This window comes from Pseudorca crassidens, chromosome 3, assembly GCF_039906515.1.
Source record: "Pseudorca crassidens isolate mPseCra1 chromosome 3, mPseCra1.hap1, whole genome shotgun sequence".
Taxonomy (NCBI): domain Eukaryota; kingdom Metazoa; phylum Chordata; class Mammalia; order Artiodactyla; family Delphinidae; genus Pseudorca; species Pseudorca crassidens.
Genome location: NC_090298.1, coordinates 13,397,418 through 13,403,778, shown reverse-complemented (window position 1 = coordinate 13,403,778; position 6,361 = coordinate 13,397,418). Strand labels below are relative to the sequence as shown.

General features: G+C 36.6%; 1 non-coding gene across 1 annotated transcript; it reads right to left on the bottom strand.

Annotated features, from left to right (window-relative positions):
* Window positions 1-5,420: 5,420 nt before the first annotated feature.
* On the bottom strand, window positions 5,421-5,527 carry LOC137222914 (U6 spliceosomal RNA). The gene has a single exon (XR_010942679.1). It is a non-coding gene; the product is annotated as a U6 spliceosomal RNA (small nuclear RNA).
* Between the last annotated feature and the right edge of the window lie 834 nt (window positions 5,528-6,361).

Here is a 6,361-nt window from a genome sequence, read left to right as displayed (position 1 = left end):
AGCTGGGACTGAGCTGTACATGCACCAGGCAAGACTGTTGTCATGCATAGTGGAGTGTGGCTCCTGGAATGAGAGCTGCACAGAGTTACAGAGATCACACAGCTCAAAGATATGGAAATTCCAGTTCAGCCAGAATAGAAAGAAATGACTGAGCAACTTAGATATTTAGTGTAGACCCAAGAAAGGTGATGTTTTGGGAATCAGGAGCATGCCCTAGAAAAGGGAACAAGCCCTAGGACAAAAGAAAAATCCAATCCAGGTCTGCTTTAACAAAACATAATTCAATCCTGATAAGATCAAGCGGATGTTCCAGTAATTTAATGGCTGTCCAAAAATACTCAACACTCTTTAAAGGAAGACGACCTACCTCACACACTCTATAACAAGATATACACAGTGTTCTGTATATAGAAAAAAAAAAAGAATTAATCATGCAAATAAAAACCAGAAAAATTGACCAACAATCAAGAAAAACAAAAAGCCAAGCAACAGAAACAGACCCTGAAATGACCAAGATGTTGGAATTAGCAGACAGGATGTTAAAACTCTTATTGTAATACTATTCAAGAATTTAAAAGAAAATATTAACATAATGAGGGAACAAAAAACAAGTATTATGAGAGGAATGGTAAGTATAAATAAGAACAAATGGAAGTGGTAGACTAGAATAGTATGATGTCTGAAAATGAAAAAGGTACTAGATAGGACTGAGTGGATTTTGGAAGTTCTAGTCTAGGATGGTAGCAAGAGGAGTCCTCTGGACCCCCTACCCAGAAAAACAAGCATAACTGATGAAAATTATTAGAAAAACCAAACCATTTAAAGCCTTGGGGAATTGTCCTAAGGCATATAGGAAATGAAAGGTTATCAAGAATATCTACTTAAACTCTATAGAACAGGGAGCGTATATGGCATTTGAACTGCAACCCACACTTTTCTTCACTCTGCCCAGCTCAGCAAGATGGAAACTCCACTCCAGGTGGTTGCAGAACACAGGTCTTCATCTTCCTCTGGGTCCCTGTTGAGGGATATAGTATTGCTATGATCTGAATGTTTGTGTCCCCCTAAAATTCATATGTTAAAATCCTAATCCCCAAAGGTGATGGTAATAAGAGGTGAGACTTTTAGGAGGCACTTAAATCATGAGGGTGGACTCCTCATGAATGGGATTAGAGCCTTTATAAAAGAGGTTCCAGAGGGATCCTTAACTCCCTTCCACTGTGTGAGGATACAATGAGAATTCTGCAGTCTGGAAGAGGGCCCTCACCTGATCATGTTGGAACCTGATCTCAAACTTCCAGCATCTAGAACATGAAAAATAAATTTCTGTTTTTATAAGCTATCCAGGCTGTGGTGTTTTGGATAGCAGCCCAATGGACTAAGACAAGTATCTTCCTGGCATGGGCAGGCCACTAGTACTTCTCATTACTTCCACATATATGCTGCAGAGACTAAATTCCAGAGGAGCACAACTGCAAGGGGATCACTTCTTCCACCAACATCCCACTAACAAGACAGAGGCTCAACCTCAAGCCTGGCATGCTGAGAATACTGAGACCCTCATGGCTTTCACCCCAGTTCATTTGTCGGGTGGGATCCAATGCCTGGAGAGGCTAGCCAAGAATACCAAAGGTTCCTCCACTCACCCAGCACCCTACTATTAATGCAAGACTGTGAGAGAAGTGAGCAACTATCCTTGCCCCAGATCCAGAGCCATGGCTCAGAAATTTTGCCCAGATGAAACAACAGACATAAAACAGAAAGCTTCAAAAATCTCCCCAAAGGAATTAAGCTTCTGGGGAACAGAGTGTGAGAAAGTTCAAGCCAAACAATGCTCTCAGAAGCAGTGGTGGTTTTGGTACTAACCAATTAAGAGGAGGCTGGTAGCTTCATGAAAGGTACAAGCTAAACCATAGGCCAGTTAGTTTGCCAGTGAGAAGAAGTAAAAGAGACAATGAAGAAGAGCCCTCTTAGGGTCAGAACAAACCTCAAACATTGACCTCAAAAACTACCCCTGCGAAGGCGTCTGAATCTAATTGGATCAATCTGTGGAGCAATGTATTCACCCGAGCATTGCCGAAATCAAAAAGGCAATCATCTGGAATTTGGTAGAGCATAACAGCTGGAAGCAATCAGGGAAAGAGAAAGTCAAAGAGAGCTTTGCTAAAACTACTCTCATCCCAGGGTGACTGTGCATGCCCCAAGGCTGCACTTTTTGAACAGCAACATCAGAAGCTTACACTGCAGAGCAAATAGAATTCAGTAGCATAGCCCAGTCAGTCACTAACAAATATTAATTCTAATAGTTTTTAGTAGATTCGGCAGGAATTTTTGTATAAAAATAGGTCTTGTACAAAGATAATTTTACTTGTTTGTACATAAACATAAAAAGTAAAAAAGCATGCAATTATCTCAATAGAAGGAGAAAAAATTGACAAAATTCAACATCCATTCATGGGAAAACTCTTAGCAATGTAGGAGTAGATGGAAAGTTCCACAATCTGATAAAGAGATCTATGAAAACCTATAACATACATCATAATTAATGCTAAAATTGAACTCATTTCCCCTAATTTTAGGAAAAAAGCTACTTCGTATAACCAGAAAAGGGTACCAATGGGAAAAGAAAAATTAGAACCATTTTTATTCACAGATGACCTTTTGGTTTATGTGAAAGTCCAATGGGATCTAAAATTTTTACTACAAGTAAAATTTAGCAAGGTGATAGGATAGAAGATTAATATACAAATGTCAATTGTGTTACTATATACTATGAAAAAATAATTAGAAAATTAATTTTTAAATGCTATTCAAAAGAGCATCAAAAAGATTTTCCAGGAGCATAAGGTGGAGTGCATAGGCTCCACAAATTGTTTTATGCAGGTATGGCAAGATGCTACTGTCACTTAACCTGCAGTAGCAGGTGAAGTTTGAGAAGTAAGGAGATGGGAGGTCCACCAGGGCACATCCAGCAGGGAGAACTTCCTTTTGGAGTAGTCTCTGTGGGTCATACACTTGGCGGGCTTTTTGAACCCCAGCTCCCAGCCTGACATCATTAAAACACTTCGATTGCCCAGAAGTAAAAAAGACTGGACATTACAAAGCCTGTGCCTTCTTTGAGTTTGAATATGAAGATATTGCCAAGATAGTGACTGAAACAATGAACAACTACCATTTTGGCAAAGAATCTTGAAGTGTAAGTTTATGTCATCTGAAAAATTACCCAAAGAAAATTTTAAAGACTGGGATGTTCTATTTTCAAAGACATCATATACTACCAGTGGAACAGTAGAAGAAGAAGTGAATACTTAAACAGAAGCTCAAAATGGAGAAGGAATTTAAAAACCAAGAAAAAATAGGAAAAAAAGAGCTAAATTAGGAATAAATTGTGATCTTCCTTTGCTGGTCTTATGGAAAAAGAAAAAAAAAATATCTCAAGGACTGGTTATCAGAGCTCTATGAATTGCCAGGTTTTATCAAAGAAGATAAAGAGGTTTTAGGTATTCTGACTCTCTGAAGATGATTATGGATAGCCAGGGTCACACAACAGTTTGTACATCAACACTGATGGAGAAGTGAAAATTGCCAAGTGGATGAAACAGAAGGTGATGATGAAATAGTTTTCAAACAACCCATATCTGATATAAAAGAGGAAATACCAGGGATATAATCACCTTACACATTCTGGAGCATGAAAGATGAAGAGAAGGCCACCAGTATACATTGATATGCATTCTGAATACATTATATATATTTCTTCTGAATATGTGATCATTTTGTTATTAGGACTGATTTCTTACATTTTGATATGTGCAATGAAATGAGACCATTGGCAAGATTCGGAGAATAGAAATATATTGTTGTTTTGAGTAAATAAGGGGAGTAGTAAGTAATTTTATCTTGCCCACCCTTGCTGAAATGCAAGGATGCATAACTGGCTCACAGTGGCTAGGCTTATGCTACCTCTTTGTTCTGTTGATCTCTTCTAGCTTCCTTTGCAGATTTCATAGCTATTCTTAGTTACTCCACTTAGATAGAAGCCGTATGTTAACTGTAGGCTTCTGTACTAAACTGCAGCCTCTGTTGTCACCACCAATCCTGTTTGACATCTTTACATCACATGGTCTATTAAGCAGTGTACACTTAACCATGAATGGTACTTAAGAGTCCAATATCCGATGGTTAATTTAGAAAGATAAATTAAGCTGGAGAGTGAAGAAGCATTTTAGTACTACTACAGATTCATTTATTGTATATGACTCATTTTTACTATTATTTTTTTGATGAGCTAGCATGGATCAATAAATACCATTTTATAATTGTAGTTACTACTATTTTGTAATAGTTACATCAATGTGGAAGATTTAAGCACTGCCCAACAAATAAAATTTTTTCTACAATTTATTTAATGCAAGTGGGACTAAGAAATCTTGAAATAAGATAGTAGGATTTTGTCTTCTCAATTAAAAAATATAGCATCGAAAATACAATACAGGAATACTTCATTTTATTGTGCTTCACTTTATTGAGGTTGCCATGTATCACGTTTAAAAAAATATATTTATTGATTTATTTGGTAGTGCTGGGTCTTAGTTGCAGCAGGTGGGCTCCTTAGTTGTGGCTTGCAAGCTCTTAGTTGCAGCATGCATGTGGGATCTAGTTCCCTGACCAGGGATCAAACCCGGGCCCCCTGCTTTGGGAGCACAGAGTCTTAACCACTGCACCACTAGGGAAGTCCCTGTACTATATTATTTTCCAAATTGAAGGTTTGTGGCAACCTATGTCAAGCAAGTATATTGGAGCCATTTTTCCAACAGTTTTTTTAAGTTAAGGTATGTACCTTTTTTTTTTTTCAGACATACACTATAGCACATTGAATAGACTTCAGTATAGTGTAAACATAACCATTATATGCACTGGGAAACTAAAAAATTTGTGTGACTTGCTTTACTGCAATGTTTGCTGTTTATTTTTTTAAAACAAAATTCACCTTTTATTTAGGTTGAAATAAACTATACAAATTGATTTTCTTCACCAAAATAACAGCAATATTTTCTGTATTATTCCTAGATAAACTACAGAACACTTATTTTTGTAGGTTTTCTAGGTTTTGCTTGTAAATCAAGATGAGGCAGTAGATACAGTCATGGAAGAAGACAGAAGAAAACAGACAAATCAGCTGTCAGTATCCGTGGCCTCTGATCTTGCCTTGACCACGAAACAGAAGTGTCCAACATATACCTGCCAAGAATCTTATGAAGATGTAGGCTCAGTAAAAGACTGTAAACAGCAACAACAAGATGTGGAACAACAATGGCAGGCTCTTCCATTCAAACTTTAAATATAACTTGTTCCTTTAACTTCATTTGGTAAAGACAACATTTACACTGAAATCTTTGTTTGGCGAGTTCACGTTTCTCAAAAATATGGAACGCTTCACGAATTTCTGTGTCATCCTTGTGCAGGGGCCATGCTAATCTTCTCTGTATCATTCCAATTTTAGCATATGTGCTGCTGAAGCGAGCACAGTGTTTGCTGTCTTGCGATGGTCTGGAACCAAACCCTCAATATCTCCAAAGGTATGCCTGTTTTTAGGAATAAATTTGCAAAAAAATGCATAATCTCTTTCATGAAAATAACAAGACACTGCTGAGAGAAATGAAGATTTAAATGAAGGAGCAGAAAAAAATCCATGTTCATAGATTGGAAAGTAATATTGTTCACATGTCTTTTGTCCTGACATTGATCTATAGATTCAATGAATTGCATGGTGTGACTTGTCAAGCGGATTCTAAAATTTATTTGGAAATGAAAAGGACCTAGAATAGCAAAAAGCTATTTGAAAGAGAAGAATACAACTGCAGGACTTATGCCCACTTGATTTAAAGACTTACCATAAAGCTACACTAATCAAGACAGAGTGAGTTTGCTAAGACAATAGACAATACAATCAACAATACAAAATAGGGAGTACAGAAATAGACCTACCTGTATATAATGAATTGACTCTCAAAAATGATGTCAAATCTACTAAATGGAGAAAGAAAATCTTTTCCATAAATAGATAATATTGCAACAATTAGATTAATATATGAAAAAACAATTAAGGTCAAGTCCTACCTCACACCATACAAAAAATTAACTTAAGTTGAAAATAGCCCTAAACTTTAAAGCAAACTCTATAAAATTTCTCAAAGAAGACATAAAGAATATCTTAATGATGTGGGGGCTAGGCAAAGAGTACTTATAGACACAGAAAGTATTAACCATAAAAATTTAAAAAATGGATAAATTAGACTTCATCACAATTTAATATTTCTACTCATCAAGAAATACTAGGAAGATAATGAAAATATGTTCT